This window comes from Cynocephalus volans, chromosome X, assembly GCF_027409185.1.
Source record: "Cynocephalus volans isolate mCynVol1 chromosome X, mCynVol1.pri, whole genome shotgun sequence".
Classification (NCBI taxonomy): domain Eukaryota; kingdom Metazoa; phylum Chordata; class Mammalia; order Dermoptera; family Cynocephalidae; genus Cynocephalus; species Cynocephalus volans.
In genome coordinates this window covers 21,159,308-21,177,297 of record NC_084478.1, presented here as the reverse complement: position 1 = coordinate 21,177,297, position 17,990 = coordinate 21,159,308, and the positions used below count along the sequence as shown (strand labels likewise).

At 34.8% G+C, this 17,990-nt stretch overlaps 1 long non-coding RNA gene across 1 annotated transcript in view; it reads left to right on the top strand.

Moving 5' to 3' along the window:
- LOC134366964 (uncharacterized) overlaps window positions 1–17,644 on the top strand; it is a 57,546-nt gene extending 39,902 nt beyond the window's left edge. Inside the window, exon 3 of the long non-coding RNA XR_010022378.1 lies at window positions 17,504–17,644. This is a non-coding gene — a long non-coding RNA (uncharacterized LOC134366964). The remainder of the gene's footprint in view (window positions 1–17,503) is intronic.
- The last annotated feature ends 346 nt before the right edge of the window (window positions 17,645–17,990 follow it).

Sequence of the window (17,990 nt, the reverse complement as noted above, 5' to 3'; positions counted from 1 at the left end):
TGATAATCCTAGATTCACTTGCAAATGTAGAACTGATACAGAGACGTCCCAAGAATCCTTTATCCACTTCCAGCCAGTTTTATCATCTTACAGTACCATAGTGCAATATTCCGACCAGGGTATTAAAACTGATCCAGCCAGGTTGAAGTATGTTTGAGTCGTCTGAAGCATCTTCGTGTTGCACTTTACAAATCCACCCACATCCCACCACTCCAGCCCCCACCTCCCTTTCATCCCTGATTTCCAGCAACCAATAATCTGTTCATCATATATGTATGTGTGTGTGCATGTGTATACATGAATGATTCATTTCAGCAATGCTGTATAATAGAATAATACTGTATGTCAGCTTGGTATTTCTTTTAGTTCACTGCGTGATTTGCTGGAGATTTACGCAGGATTTTGCATGTATCAGTAGATTGTTCCTACTTCTTGCTAAATAGTACTTCCTGATATGGCTGTACCACATTTAGTTTAACCATTTACACTTCTATGGACTTCAGATTGTTTCACGTTTAGGCAATACAGATAAATCTACTATGCAATTAAGAAAAAGAAATAACAAAGAGAAGAAAAAAAGAGATAAATAGAGAATAGAATAGTGATTACCAAAGCCCGGGAAAGTGAGTGGACGGGGGACCCGGGGAAAGGTTGGTAGGCCAGTAGAAAGTTACAAAGTTACAGTTACATAGAAGAATAAGTTCTGGTGCTCTAGGGTGACAATAGTTAACAATATTGTATTGTATATCTCAAGATAGCCAGAAAAGAGGATCTTGAATGTAATATCCACAAAGAAGTGATAACTGTTTAGATAATAGATATTCTAAGTATTCTGATTAGACATTATAGAATATATGCATGTATTGAAACAAAAAAAACTGTAACCCATAAATGTATACAATGAAAACAATAAACTTAAAAAAATTAAAAATTAAAAAAAATTGCGATGAACATTTGTGTGCAAGTTTCCAAGTGAACAAAAGTCTTCATTTCTCTTGGATAAATGCCCTAGACTGCAATTGCTGTATTGTATGATATTTGCAATTTTAGTTTCTTTATTTTTAAAGAACCTGACTGTTTTCCATAATGAGACATTTTACATTCCCACAGCAATGTGTGAGTGATCTGGACTGCCTACAGCCTTCTCAGTCTTTGGTGAGGTCACTATTTGAAAAAAATATATAGTAATTCTGATATACGTGTAATGATAGCTCACTGTGGTTTTCATTTGCATTTATCTGGTGGTTGTGATGTTGAGCATCCTTTCATTTTCTATTTCTTTTTACATTTTTTTCTTACCACGTTATTGTATTGGTTATGATTATTCATGAGATACAGAGCTGATTGTCACCACTTGTGCCCAAGATGCGATGGCCAGTAGCATCCTTTCATTTTCATTTGCAATCTGTACATCCTCTTTAGTGAAGTTACTGTTTATGTCTTTTTCTCATTTTCAAATTGGATTGTTCCTTTTATACTGTGGAGTTTTGAGAGTTCTTTATATATTCTAGATCGAAGTCTGTTTGGGGCATATGGCATGAAAATATTTTCTTCCAGTCTGCAGTTGGTCTTTTCATGTTTTTAGCACAGGATAAAACTGTTTGAATAGCAAAAGTCTTCAGTTTTTTGGAGCCTAATTTCTCAGTGTTTCCCTTTATGGATCATGCTTTTGGTATCAAGCCTAAGGATTCTTTCTTTTGCAGTATTCCAGAGATTTCCTTTTCTTATTTAATTACGTTTTACAGTTAAATCTATGATCCATTATGAGTGAATTTCTGTATGAGCTGTGAGGTTTAGATCAAGGTTCATGTGTTTGCTTCTGGATATCATATTGTTCCAGAACTATTTGTTGAAAGATTATGCTTTCCTCTTTTGATTTGCCTTTCCAGCTTGATTGGAAATCAGCTGGCCTTGCTGTGGGGCCATTTTAGGTTGTCCTTCCATTCTATTGATCTGTATGTTTATCCATTCACCAGTACCTCACTTTCTTGATTGCTGTAGCTATACAATACATTTTGAAATCAAGTGCTGTGATTCCTCTAACTTTATTTTTAATTCGAAATTTATCTATTCTCATTTCTTTGCATTTGCATTTTTATTGGAACTACCCTATATGCATGTAAAAAGAAAAATCTTATTATGATTTTGTTACGAATTTACTAAACCAATATATCAATATGAGGAGAATTGTAACGTTACTGTGTTCAGTCTTCTCATCAACAAACATGGTTCGTCTCTGCATTTGTTTAGATCTACTTTGATTTTTTTTTATCAGCATCATGAAGTTATCAACATGTAAGGCCTACACATGTTTCATCTGATTTATACCAATGTGCTTTATTTTTTCAGCAATCATAAATTTTATTGTATTTTAATATCAGTGTATATATGTTCATTGCTTGTATACATAAATAGAGTTGATTTTGTAAGCTTGTCTTGACCTGTGCCCTTGATGAATTGAGTCATTACTTCTATGAGGTTTTTTTTAGATTCCTTATGATTTTCTATGTAGACATCATGCCCTCTGCAAATAGGGCCAATTGTATGTATGCCTATTAAATCTTTTTTTTCCTTTAACACCCTAACTTACCTTCCATCACTGTATTGCATGAGAATAGAGAGAGTACATGTACCCTCCCTGTTTCCTGAGGGAAAGCATTCAGTTTTCACAATTATGTATAATGTTAGCTATAGGTTTTTCTAGATGCTCTTTGTAAAGTATGAAGTTTTTCTCTGCTCCTGTTTTTGTGAGGGTATTTTAAAAAATTATAAATGGGTTTTGATTTTTTGTTAATTGTTTTTCTTCATCAGTTGATACAATCAAATTCACTTGCTTAGAGGGTGATGTTATAGCACCAAGGTTAAGGGTTCGAATCCCCATGCTGGCCAGCCGCAGAAAAATAAATAAATTAATAAATTTAATACAAAAATTCGGTAAACAAGGACAGAATTGTGCACATATTATATTCTGGCTTTTTCACAAATAAAATATTAGATTTAGATTCCCTAATGAAACAATACATTTCCTTTAAATGGCTTACTGGTTTGCTGTGTTGCTTAAAACATGACATTCTAACACCAAGGTCAAGGGTTTGTATCCCTGTAACAGCCAGTTGCCAAAAACACACACACATATATATATGTGCGTGTGTGTGTGTGTGTGTGTGTGTGTGTGTGTGTGTGTGTGTGTATATATATATACTATCATGTGATTTTTATTTTTCTTTAGCCCATTATTATGGTAGATTACACTCATTGTTTTTCAAATATGGACTCAACCTGGTGTCACTGGAATTAATGCTGATTGGTCATAGTTTATAATATTTTTATATATGGCCGAATTCTATTTGCTAATATTTCATTAAGGATTTTGTGTCTATATTCAAGGGATATTGGTCGTGTTTCTGGTGTGGATTATGTGCTGCATTTTTATTATTGAGAGAGCCCTGTGGGAAAGCAAACAATTAAATGTGGAATATATAATAGCAGATAAATTTTGTGGTAATTTTTTATGTAGTAATAGTAACTAGTATAGTAATGTATATTTTTGTGTTACTTTTAGTGGTTTCTCAAGGGATTGATGTTTGAATTATTTACTTTTTATTTTCTACCTAGAGTTACGTAGTATTGCTTCTTGTAGTATACAGTACTGTTGTGCTTTGGCAAAATTTGTTTTAAGTGTAAAATTATTTACATAAATAGAATACAAAAGTATTTGGTACAATGCAATATATAGAACATAAGTAAAAGCAATGATGGTTTATGAATGTATGTAATACTATCTATATATGACTCATATGTGTGTATATATATAAATGTATATAGACTTCATATATAATAATTTCGGTAATCAAATAATTATGAACTGATAGAGTTCTTAAAAGTGGGATTAGTATTATCCTTCAAAGGATATACAAAAATAAATTTAAATGGGCAACTGCCTATTAGTTAGGCTCTATACTTAGTATAAATTACCTTAGTATAAATTAACCTTCAGTAATACATAGTAATTCACCTTCCAGAACTATATGTGACACAGCTATTAAGCAAGAGTTTATCTCTACAAATACTAGTTATTGAAATACTTTTGAATCTGTACATTTTATTTCTTTTATAGAAAGTTAATTCAGTCTATATTTCCATAAGATAAACAATTGCTGTTAAGGCAAATGATCTTCCTGAAAAGTGCTTTTTCTCTGTTTCATTATACATAATTATTTCAAGTTAAATATTTCATAGATTTAATAAATTATTCTTTAGTTTTTAACATGCACAGGGTATGAGCCATATGATGCAAGTACTTTTATTGAGGTACAGTTTGTTAGGAAACAAAAACAGTAAATAATGAGTGTACTAAACAGATTAGTTTGGGGGAATGAATTATACAGACACAGTCACCAGATTACTATCTACACCATGTCGAATTTTTGCTCTAGGGAGTGGCATATCAACCTTTATCTTGCCCTGGTGTACTGAGAGTTATGTTTGTACCACTCCATGTAAATGTACCCTCATGACATGGGACTTTGTGGTCTTGGTGTCATATATTTTCCATATACGATATTATTTTTTTCATTTTTTGCTTTATACATTGAAATGCATTTTAAAAACAATAGAAAAATTTTCTTATATTTCCCCATACATTTTATTATTTTTTTTGAGTAGTAGACTTTAGTTTATAGCAGTTTTAGGTTTGCAGGAAAATCAAGCAGAAAATACCCCCCTACACACACACAGTTTATCCTATTATTAATATCCTGCGTTGCTGTGGTACATTTGTTACTGTTATGAACTAATATTGATAAACTATTATAAAGTAAAGTTTACATTAGGATTCCCTCTCTGTGTTGTATAGTTCTATGGGTTTTGCTAGATGTGTAATGTCATGTATTCACTATTACAGTATCATACACAATAGTTTCACTGCCCCAGGAAACCTCTGTTCTCCACCTGTTCATCTGTGTATCTCTCTCTCTCCCTGAGAACTTGGTAACCACTGGTATTTTTTTCCTGTTACTTCAAACATTTATTGTTTCTTTGTGTCAAGTGCATTCAAGATCCTCTTTGCCATCTGATTGAATTTATACAATAAATTGTTGTTAATTACAGTCACCCTACAGTGCTATAGAACACTCAATCCTATTCCTCCTACTTAGCTGTAATTTTGTGTTTGATAATCAACTCTCACTATCCCCTACCCCTTTATCCTTCTGGTAACAATTCAGCATGGTAATCTCTGGTAACCACCATTCTATTCTCTACTTACACGTGATAAAAATTCTTTGCTTCCACATATGGGTGAGAATATGTGGTATTTCTCTTTCTGCTCCAGGCTTATTTCACTTAATGCAATGTCCTCCAAGCTCATACGTGTTGCCACAGATGGCAGGATTTCATTGTTTTTAATCGCTAAATAGTATCGCCTGTACACATACCACATTTTCTTTATCCATTCAACTGTGGATAGATACTTAGGTTGATTCCATATCTTTGTGATTATAAACAGTGGTGCAATAAACATGAGCGTGCGCACATCCTTTCGATATGCTGATTCCCTTTCCTTTGTTTATATATATAAATCCAGTAGTGGGACTGACTGCTGGATCACATGGTAGTTCTATTATTAGTTTTTTGAGAAACTTCTGTCCTGCCTTCCATAATGGCTATATTAATTTGCATGCCCACCAACAGTATGTAAGAATTCCTGTTTTATGCTTCCTTGCCTGCCTTTGGTATTTTGTCTTTTTAATATTAGCCATTCTAACTGGAATGTCGTAATATTGCATTGTAGGTTTGATTTGCATTTCCCTGATGATTAGTGATGTTGAGCTTTGTTTCATATACCTGTTGCCCATTTACATGTCGTCTTTTGGAACATGTCTATTCAGCTTATTTGCCCATATTTTAAGTGGATTTTTCATTTGCTGTTTTTTTCTTTTGAGTTTTTTGAATTTTTCTTTTATTCTGGATATTAATCCTCTGTTAGATGCATAGTTTGCAAATATTCTCTCCCATTCTGTAGGTTGTCTCCGTTGATGTTTTTCTCTGCTGTGCAGAAGCTGTTTAGTTTGATGTAATCCCATTTGTCTGTTTTTTTGTTTGTTTGTTTGTTTGTTTGTTTTTTGCTTTTAGTGCCTGTACATTTGAGGTCTTCTTCATAAAGTCGGTTCCCAGACCAATGTTCTGAAGCATTTCCTCTATGTTTTCTACTAGTAGTTTCATAGTTTTGGGTCTTACATTTCAACCTTTAATTCATTTTGAGTTTATTTTCTATATGGTGAGAGGTAGGGTCTAACTTCATTCTTCTGCATATGGGTATCCAGTTTCCCCAGCACCATTTATTGAAGAGACTGTCCTTTCCCTAATGAATATTCTTAGTGTTTTTGTCCATAATCAGTTTTGTTTTGATCATCACACACCATACGCAAATACTGATAATCAACTATGAACCCCCTAAATATGTATAAATATATAAATAAAAATAAGAAGAAAAAATCATTTCTATGACATATATAATTTGTGATGTGCAACAGAAAAAAGAATTACTCAAGATTTAACTAAAGTTATCAACTAATCATTTTATAGTCTGAAGAAAGAGAAAATAAAACCAGTTGGCTGTAAATATGTGGCTTTATTTCTGGGTTCTCTATTCTGTTCTATTAGTTTCTAGTCTTTTTTTATGCCACTATCATTCTGTTTGGGTTTACTATAGCTTTGCATATATTTTGAAGTCACGTACTGTGGTGCTTCCAGCTTTGTTCCTTTTGCTCAGGATTAATTTGGCTATTAGGGTTTTTGTGTGGTTTCAAACAAATAGGATTGTTATTCTATTTTGTGTGAAGAATGTCATTGGCATTTTGATAGGGATTGAGTTGGATCTATAGACATCTTTTGGTAGTGTGGTATTTTTCACATTATTGATTCTTCCAGTCTGTGAATGTGGAATGTGTATGTGTTACCATTTCTTTGTGTCTTCAGTTTCTTTCATCACTGTTTTGTAGTTTTTCTTGTACAGATCTGTCATGCTTTTGGTAAAATTTATTTTTAGGTAGTTTATCTTTTTTTGTACCTTTTGAGAATGGAATTGCTTTCTTAATTTCTTTTTCAGCTTGCTCGTTATTGGTTTATAGAAACTCTACTGATTTTTGTATGTTCATTTTGTATCCTGCAACTTTACTGAATTCATTATTCACTTCTAAGAGTTTTTGGTGGAGCTTTTAGGATTTTCTATATGTAAGATCATGTCATCTGCAAACAGAGACAGTTTGACTTCCTCCTTTACAATTTGCATACCCCTTATTTCTTTCTCTTGCCTAATTGCTATGAGTAAAACTTCCAGTACTGTGTTAAGTATGAGTGGTGAGAGTGGGCATCCTTGTGTCATTCCTGTTCTTAGAGTAAAACCTTTCAGCTTTTCCACATTGGTATGATATTAGCTGTGAGTTTGTCATATGTGGCCTTTATTGTGTTGAAGTATGTTCTCTCTATACCAAGTTTGTTGGTGTTTTTGTCATAATGGGATATTGAATTTTATAAAATACATTTTCTGTGTTAGTTGTGATGATCATTTGCTTTTTGTCCTTCATTTTGCTGCTGTGATGTATCAGTTTGTTGATTTGCATTTGTTGAACCACTCTTGTTTTTTAACTGAAGCATAATTGATTGTACATGTTTTGGGGGTACAATCCCACTTCTAGGAATATATGCAAAAGAATGGTAACCATCATGTGGAAGGTTACCTGCACTCCCATGTTCATCACATCTGTACTTAAAATAGCCAAAATGCAGAACCAACCTAAATGTCAAACTATTCTTGCATCCCTGGGATAATTCCTTAAACAGACAAGAACAAAAACAGAAAAAGAAAATGATAGACCAATATCCCCATGAAGAAAGATGCAAAAAATTTCAACAAAATACTATCAAACTGAATCAAGCAGCCCTTGAAAAAGATCACTCACCACATATTTTCCTATTTTCTTTTTTGTGTGTGCTCTTCATTTTTTCCTGTAATTTTTAATTTCCATGAAGTGTTGCTTCACTTTAGTCTGAAGAACTTACTGTAGTATTAATTGCATTACAGGTTATCCAGCAGCCAATTGTCTAAGGTTTGATTATGTGGAGGTTTCTTATGTCATTCTCAGTTTGGAAGGATAATTTTGCTGGATATAGAATTCTGAGTTGACAATCTTATTTTTTCTTTAGCATTGGAAAGATGCTGGTCCATTTTTCTCCAGCTCTCCGTGTATTTCCATCATAAAAATATTTATTCTTGCTCGGGCCGAACCCGTGGTGTACTCGGGAGAATGCAGCGCTGGGAGCACAGCAGTGCTCCCGCCGCGGGTTCGGATCCTATATAAGGATGGCCGGTCCACTCACTGGCTGGGTGCGGTACGGCCGGTCACAAAAAGACAAAAAAAAAAAAAAAAAACTGTTTATTCTTGCTATCTATAAATATGATTGTTTCTCATTTATTTAAATCTTTAATCATTTCTTTCTACATTGTTTTGTGCTTTTAGATCTGTAAGTCTTGCATTTGTTTAATTGAATATATTACTAAGTAATTAATATCTTGTGATGTAAACAATTGTTTTCCTTATTTCAGTTTTGGCCTATTCATTGACTGTATAAAAATACAATGGATTTTGTGTATTTCCTCGTATTCTGCATCCTTGGTGAAATTGATTTATTATTCCTAATTTTTAGTGGATTTCTTAGAATTTTCATATAGTTTAATGTTATCTGCCAATGGAGATAGTTTTACTTCTTTCTTTCCAATCTGTATACCTTATGTCTGTTTCTGGGAAACATATTGAAAAAAATGGTCAGAGTAGACATATTTATCTTGTTCTTGATATTAGGTGGAAAACATACCCTCTCTCACTGAGTGCAATGTTAGCTGTAGGTTTTTTGTTGATGCATTTTTTCAGGTTAAGGAAGTTCTCTTTTATTCCTAGTTTGTTTTCTTTTATGAAAGTGTGTTGGATACTGTCATGTGTTTCTCTGAATATCTTGAAATGATAATATGATTTTAGTTTTTTAATCTGTTGAGGTGGTGTTTTACAGTGATTGATTTTTAGATATTGAAACTATCTTGTATTCCTAGCATAAATCCTACTTGGTCATAATGTTTAATCTTTCATATGTTGCTGGATTTAGTTTGCTGATATACTGTCAAGGATTTTTGCATCTGTATTCATAAGAGATAATGGTCTATACTTTTCTTGTGATGTGTTTGTCTGGTTTGGGTAGCAGGGTAGTACTGGCAATATAGAATGAGTTGGGAAGTGTTCTCTCCTCTTAAATTTTCTGGAACATTTTGTGAAGAATCACTGTTATTTATTGTTTAAGTGTTCTTTAAAATTTTCCAGTGAAGCCATTTGGGTATGGGCTCTTCTTCATGGGAAGATATTACTTTGAAGTTACTAATTCAGTATCTTTACTTGTTATATTTCTATCCAGAAGTTCTGGTTTTTTGTTTTGTTTTGTTTTGTTTTGTTTTTTTCTTTTTTGAAAGAGTTGATTAGTTCATGCCGTTCTAGGAATTGGTCAATTTTGTGTAAGTTATCTAATTTTTAGCATGTAGTTGTTTATAGTAAACTCTTATAAGCCTTTTATTTATTTGTGCAAATTTGAGAGTGATTTCCTCTGTTTAATCCCTGATCTTAGTTATTTTAGCTTTTTTTTTTTTTTTTTTTTTTTGTCAGTCTACCTAAACATTTATCAATTGTGTTGGTATATTTAAAGAATCAACTTTTGCTCTCATTGATGTTTTTATTTTTTTATATTGTCCGTTTATTTCTTCTACAATCTTTATTTATTTCTACCCTCGGCTTTTATTAGTTTTAATTTACTTTTCTTTTTCTCGTTATGGTAAAGTCATTTATCTGAGATCTTTTTCACTATGTGAATATAGATGCTCACAGCTATAAATTTTCCTCTAATTGTTTATTCAGCTTCATCCCCTAATTTGCTGTGATGTTTTGTTTGCACTTTCATTCATCTCAAAGATTTTCAAATTTTCTATGTGATTTATTCTTTGTCCCACTGTGTCTTTCATGGTGTGGTTCAATATCTACTTATTAGTAAATTTCTCTATTTTCCTTCTGTTGTTTTCCAATTTAAGTCCGTTGTGGTCAGAGAACATACTTTGCTTTATTACAATTCCTTTGAATTAATTTGGCTTTGCTTTAGGCCTAATGTATCGTCTATTCTTGACAATGTTTTATGTGTACTTGCAAAGAATGAGATCAGAGTGTTCTCCCTATTACCCTTTCTTTCTAATGATTTCTTTTCCTTTTTTTCTAATGAAAGTCTCTCCCTAAGTCTGGATTTGTTTTTACTTGATATTCACTATTTGATTAGTCATTGTTATCACATTTTCCTTAAGTCTTTAAACGTAGTTTTATTTAGTACTTTGAACTTATTTATCAAAGCTGATTTTTTCATTTAATGATCTTAAAGAATATGTAAAACTTACTCTTCAGTTAAACACACTTAATCTCTCTACTTACTTGAAGCTGATATACATATATCTTTCATTATGGTAAAAATGTATATAACATAATGTTTGTCATTTTAAGCAGTTTTAAACATACAATTCATGAAATTAATTACAATTACAGTGCTGTGTGACCATCACCTCTATTTCCAAATCTTTCTTGTCATTGTAAACATAAACTCTGGATCCATTAAACAATAACTCCCCATGTAATAGCTGTTATGAACTATTTTTCTGCTAGTCCAACATATGGTTTCCCCTAAAGGCATTGACTATTGTTTGCCTGTTGTTTTGTATATGTATCACACTTTCCTATTTCTTTGCATGTCTTCAGGTTTTTTTGTTGTTGTTGTTAAAAACTGGACATATTAGTAATATTTTAAATCTGGATACTATTCTCCAAACAGGCTTATTGTTTGTTGAGTGACTTGACTGGAAGTCTGTTTCTACTTCATAGTGCAGCTTCTGATATCCTTGCTCAGATTTTCTCTCTGTTTTTATCTTTTTAGCCTGCCTTCCTAGGGATCCTCCCTTTATCGGCAGAAAACACTTGTTGGTGAAAAGTTGTACTTGAGCCCCTAAAGTGGAAAAATGTTCATCCTTTACTTTTGGATCTATTTGCTGCTTGGAGACTGCTTTCATCATTCCAGGTTCAAAGTTTTATCTTTTAGCATCAGAAAGAACAGACTGAATATAATTTTATTTTTCAGCTTGGCTTTATAGGAATCCCCCGGGTTCAGAATAGCTTATTTTTCAGCCCCTGATTAGTCAGATTATGTTTAAGCAACTTGAGCCTTTGAGGTTTTTACCTTTGGCTGATTGACCTGTTTGTAATTTGGGAATGCTTTAAAGTCTTCCTCCACCTCCTACTCCAATAACTTCTCAGTGGATGCAGCCTCAAACATGCAAACATCCTTCTGGACCCCCAAGCATAAGTGTGATCACAAATAGGCCCTTCCTGGCTTTCTCTATCTCTGGTTCTCTCTGTTAATTTTCTAGCTGCTCTCCAACTTCCCTGTTGCTACTACTTCCATGGAGCCAGCAGCCCCTTAATATTTTCTCACCAATGTCTCCATTGCTTTTGAAGCCCGTGAGTATGAACTGTCCACATTCTGTCCCATACAAAGTCAGTACCCTTAGGCAGAGCTGCAGATATACTAGTCCGTACAGCCTACTTCTTCCCGTAGGCAAAACCTCACTACTACTAAGTCTCTTAGTTAGGGTACGGGATAGAGATCCACTTCTGCCAGAGTGACATCTCTGCTGTAAGAATGGGCACTGGTGGGGGAAGGAGATAGCACCTGGCCTTTTTCGCTTGCCTTCTCCAAAACTCAACTTCTGCCCAACAAGACACACAGGAGAGGGAAATTACCTCCTGGGGCAGAGCCCTTGCCCTACAAGTGGGAGCTAGGTCAGAAAAATGTACCCCAGTCATCTTGACCGTGCTTTCCTGGAATAGAGCTTCTTCAGCAGAGGGCTTGTAGGGGAGGTGGTGAATGAGAGACATAGCCTGTCCTCCCAAAGTGAAATTGGAGCTCTACATTGTATGCTGTGAGAGGAGGGAGTGATTGTCTTCTTGGCTTCACTTCCTGCAGTAGAGATTCTGTAACAGAGCTGGAAGGAGGGTGCATGAGAGCAGATCATAACTCAAATGTCACAGTCATAGACTCTTACTGTTCTTACCAAGATTTAGTAGATTTTATTGAATGTTTCTTTTTCTATTTGCTATGTGCCATTAACTTCCAGAAACTTCAAATGTTTTTGATATAATATTCACCAGTTCAATGATTGTTTTACAGGGATTAGTATTCACCCAGATCCTCGCACATCTCTCCTGAAGTCTGCCCTTCTAGGTTTATTTAGAATAAACAAGCTAGACAAGTTACGCTCTGGTAAGACAGTGATAACTATTAGCATGTTTACAAAGAGTTATTACCAATGTCATTAGCACTTTTATAAGGAGGTCATTTCCTCCCACCTGGCTTTCCAGGTAGAGAAGAAATAGTTACAGGATTTCTTTTATTCCTTTGCTCTACAACATGCAAAATCCGTCTAAAATGTTAGGAGGCAGGGCAGTGATTAGCTATGGAGAAAAGGGAAGGCATTGTGATGGGAGGTGGTAAAGGGAATTATCTCTCTTTCTTCTTCTGGAAGTCTGACAATGTTTCATTCTCCACCCGAGTGGTGTTTATAAGCTGTGTTCTCTTTTCTTAAGTACATGGATCTAGTTATTTGGTATTTTTTCACTCTTCTCTGTTTATATTATGTTATGAAAGACAAATACATAGGACATATAAATACAATAAATATTACCTAGAAAACCAAGGAAATATCATCACTAAATGTTTGGTGTGTGTGTGTGTGTATGTGTGTTTGTATGTTTGTGTATGTTTTTCTAGGAGGCAGAGTGGTAAAATTTTGGAAGTGTATATATGGGGTTCCAAAGACATTGGTAATGTTCTCTTTCTGGTAGGTATACATGCGTTCACTTCATTAATTATTTCTGTATTTCATGTGTATGCCACATATATAGTTTGCTAATAAAACATTTTAAAGAGATAACTTCTTTTAACTGGACACATAATATGTACTTTCTGTATCCAGCTTCTTTTTCTAAGAGTAATATCTTTGTAGTCGTTTGTAGGATCAGTTTCCATTTGCTTTTTGTGTGTAGTATTCTATTGCCTGAATGTTCCATCACATGGATATTTGTCCATTCTGTTGTTGCCTGACATTTGAATTTATCCTGTCTGTGGCTACTTTGGATAAGGGTGTATGCACATTGTGGTACATTTGTCCTGGTGAAAATAAGCACTTATTTTTCATGGGTACATGCTAGGAGCAGAGTTGTTGAGTTTCAGGGTAGACAGAGAAGATATAATTTTAAATAAATATTTGAGTTTTTACCATTATTATGTGTACTTCAATATTTTACTTACTAAAATGAGTCTATTTTTTTTTTTTTTTTGGATACCAAAGTGGCCAGAAGATAATTTTTTCTATCAGTGAATGAAAAACTTGTGGACATACTTAGATTTTATCCATGGGGTGCACAGTTTAGACAGTGAACAAATTTAAATAGGCAGTGGAAGGCCCAGGGAATACATTTTTTTGTGTCCCAGATTCAGTACTGGTTATTCAATAGAATGGTTACATTTCCACACAGAAGAGAAAAAACAATGGTGCCTTGGAATTAATTTACTTCACATAATGTAATAACAGAGTAAGAATTGGTGCTGAAATTTCCTTACAACTTTTCTCTCAATTATTCACTTTTGCGAGCCGGTTGTCTAATGTACTCTTTGTGTGATACCATTTTCTGCATTCCCCTTAGCTTTGTAAAAGGGTGGTTTTACTGTAACCTGTTGTTTCATTATTGGTGCCAGGTACTGCCATTTATAGGAGCAATAAAAGGAAAATGGGTGCAGTCACAGAAAGCATATTTATCAAAAGAATATCCTATTTTGTTCCATTAGGAGATAAACATGACTTGATCTCAGCTTCAAAGGGCACTTATAATTCATCAAGGAACAATTATGTGATCAAAGCCCAAATAGCTACAGGCTTATGAAAATGTTCACTGTGTTTTAGCATTGCTTAAGTGGACATGCAAATTAACCAATGACACCAAAATGCCTAAGCAACAGCAATACTGTGTTAAAGGGAAGGATATGACTTACAGAGGAATGGAACCAGTGGTAATGAGAGGCCCTGATTTCTGAGTGCCTACTGTGCGTCAGGTGTCGCACGTAGAACTTGCAGTGTGTTATTTACTTTAATTTTTACAGACATTAACAGATCGATATTATGTGTTTGATGACGTTACTGGGGTTTAAGGGGTACGTAATCTGGCCATGGAAACTGATGCAGCTGAGAATTAAGTCTTGACACAATGAACTCCAGAAGTTGCTCTTTTTGCACTTTCATTGTAAAGGCAAGTCACAGATGGAGTTTTTGTTCTTAGGAACAGAAATTTTGGTAAGGACATTGTGGCTTCATAATATCCTGATAATTGTGTAGGATTTTATTCTCCCTTTTCTTCTTTCCTCTCCCACTCCTTTTCTTCCCTTTGCTTTTTTCTTGCTCCTCCTTTATCTTTATAGCCATCATCATAATCAGTATATATGAGTGGTAAAGCATGATTATTCTCTACAATATGCGATTCGCCTGCCTAAATTTTAAAAATGGCAATAATTAAAAACTGAATTAAAATTAGTTGTTTGCTGTGCTATTATGTGAGCTGTAGCTTGGTTCTCTCTGACTGCTTTTTGGTGAGAATTGAAGACTCTTAGAGAGGGTGTAACCCGAAATAAATATAGAGTTTTATTTGGGAAAAAAGTCAACATTTGTCTTTAAGTTTGAAGAAAGGAAAGCATAAAATATTTTATGAAGAGAAGCAGAAAAAGTTTCTTTTTATGATTATTATTTTTTAAATGCAGATATATTAAAATTCGAGGTACCTTGTCTAAATTTGATGAATAAAGTATATATACATGGTGTATTATATGAATATATTAATATACTACTCTAATGCTATATATTAGATTATGTAGTAGCATTTATAAAATGTATGTGTGTGTGTGTCGTTATATAGTAGTAATTTTGAAAGTGTCCGTGAGAAAAATTATAATGAAAAAGAAATGCCCACATCATCATCGGGAAATAACTAGAAATATATACTGGATACAAATGTGGTCATTGCATATACTAACTAGATTATATTATTGCAGAGAAAACTCTTATGACAGGTGAAATATTATAGTCTTTTATTGTTTAAAATATCATTTTACCACTGTTTGGTGAAAATGTCTGCTGAGTGTATACGTTTTCCTACATTCTTATTTGCTGTACACCTCCCATCTCATTTACGGAACATCTACTCTTTGCCAGATACTGTTTTATAAGGAAAAATAAGGCATAACTTTTTCTCTTGAGTTCACCATTTAGTGAGAGAGATGGAGAAGCAAACAAACAGTGTTCATAGAGTAGGAAATGATATCAAGTAGTGAGAAAAGGCCACACAGGATCCTTTGGGAGCACAGAGAACAAGCTCAGTGGTCAGGACGCCCGTGAATCTACGGTACGTTCTTGACACACAACAGCGGCACCAAGGTCGAGTGAGGGCACCTGCAGAGAGACGCGGCCTGATCCATTAGAGTCCAGGAAGAAAGTCAATAGCACATGTTCTTTAGAAATAATGAGAAAACAAAAACCTCGTTAAATAATTTGAGATTTAAAATTATATAAAATAAAAACTCTCACTGTTTTCAAAGTTATACTTCTGTTATATTTCACATAGTAGCATTATTTGATAATATTTTCTTTTCCAGTATAAAATACTTATAAAATGCCTATATTAAAATTCCTTAAGTTCAGTATACAATGTTAAAATTAATCTAATCTATGCACATTTTCGGATAAAATTACAATTTAATTCTCTGATTATTAATTGCCTAAATGTTGATATAAGTGTTCACTAAGGCCAAATCTGACAGACCCCTGGAAGCCAAAGTGATAAACACTTCAATAAGGAATGCTTTGTTAGTGGCAAAGCTACTCATTGCGGCTACATAATAGATTGTTTTTTACACCCAAACCAGAATCCTTCTGTTTTATACACGCATGTGTGTGAGAGAGAGAGAAATATATCACTTACACGTATGCTGAAAACATACTTATGTTAGGTATTAGGGCAGGTTCTTCGAAGGCAGTCTTTCTCCCACCTTTTCTATTTCTTCTCCATTTCTTTTTCTCCTTAGTCTCTAAAAACGCCCTGTCAGTCACAAAATCAACAAACGATCACAAAAATAGAAAGAACTAACCATTTACTTGATCCCTAGCAGATCCCAGGCTCATACTGTCCATTTATCTCCCTGTGGCCAACAAAAGTGCAAAATAGCTTCTCAGGTGGTCATTTAAGGATGAGTAAATGCCACCAGACCACAACTATCCCAATGTACAATGTAGTGGGCTTCTTTCTTTTTTTTCTCACGTCATAAATCTGTGCCTGAGAATTCTTCATCATCTTGCTGCCTCTTTGATACATTTCAAACCTCTCCACAGAACAGCCCCTACCCACCAAACTCCCCTGCCCAGCACTGCCACACACACACATACTCACAGAATAGTTTTCCTCACGTTTTCTCTGGCAAGACCTAACATTTACAAACTATCGTGTTGAAAAGTCCACGAATAATCAGACCGCTTTCTGTACCTCGCTTTTTCATTCGCTCTAATCTAACTGGTCATGAATTCCTCAGGATTCCCTTGTTTTGCACCTTTATTTCTTCTTCTACACACGCACTACTGTGACCTCAGGTTTTGACTCTAGGAACATCTGTCATTCATGTCCTCATCACCTCTGCTGACCTCACGAATGATCTCAGTATTAGAAATTATTTGAATGGAACAAGCTTCCTTCCCCTTCTCCTGTTCTGCATATGTTATATTTTTCTTCTGTTTGGAATATTCTTACCCTTTGTCTCACTTGTAAACATATACTCCATCTTCAATTGTCAAACCCGTTATCTCTGAGGTCTTTCCTGATCCGTACTCCCCATAGCTATTGTTTCGTGGCTTAAAAGGATGCCTGTTTGTTGTCTCTAACATCCTTCTGCTAAAATCATCCGTGGGGACTCCATATGCTCTGGAAGACCCAGCTCGACTTTGACCTCATTACAAGTGTCCCCCATTAGTGTAAGTCAGTGATTCTCACATTGTGACCCCAAACAGGCAGCATAAGTACCTGGGAAAATGATAGAAATGTAAATTCTCAAGCCACACAACAAAATTACTGAATCAGAAACTCTTGAGGTTTATGTTTTAACAAGAGCCTGAAGTCATTGTGGTGCAGCCTAAGTTTGAGAAACATGAATGGACAATATTTTTCTCATTCTCTGTGCTTTTACACCAACTTCCACACATCTTCAATGGAAGCAATAACCATATTATATTGTAATTATTTCTATTATTTTCTGAACCATTTTCCTCTTCCTTTCATAGGTGGTGAACACAAAGGGAGATTCAACCCGTACTAGTAATCTTCACAACCCCTTTGCATTCACCGCCCTCAGCACCTGCTGAGCAGTGGCCACAGCTGGCCGGCGTTCATGTGCTTCATCAGACCTAAGAAGGACGGGCAGTCTCCAGAGTCATTGTAATGTTGATTCCAGTTTTCCTCATAGGTCATGAGGAACTTCGTGGGTGTGAGTCTGAATCCTTTCTGCTCACAACACGCGATGAACTCTCCTGTATGCCTGCTTCGTGCCTCTCAGCTTGGTGACAGTGAAGGTGCCAGGTATACACTACGTTGGATTGTTCTTCCCAAGATTCATTCACACTGTCTCCAAATCCTTCACGGCCTGCTCAGCGACAGCTACAACTCGCCGTGGACCCGCGTACTTCACCAAACCCGCGGAGAATGGCTGATCTGTCATTTCATGGTATTGCTGCTCCTAGTAATCGTCCGGCAGAGATGAGGTTCAAGAAG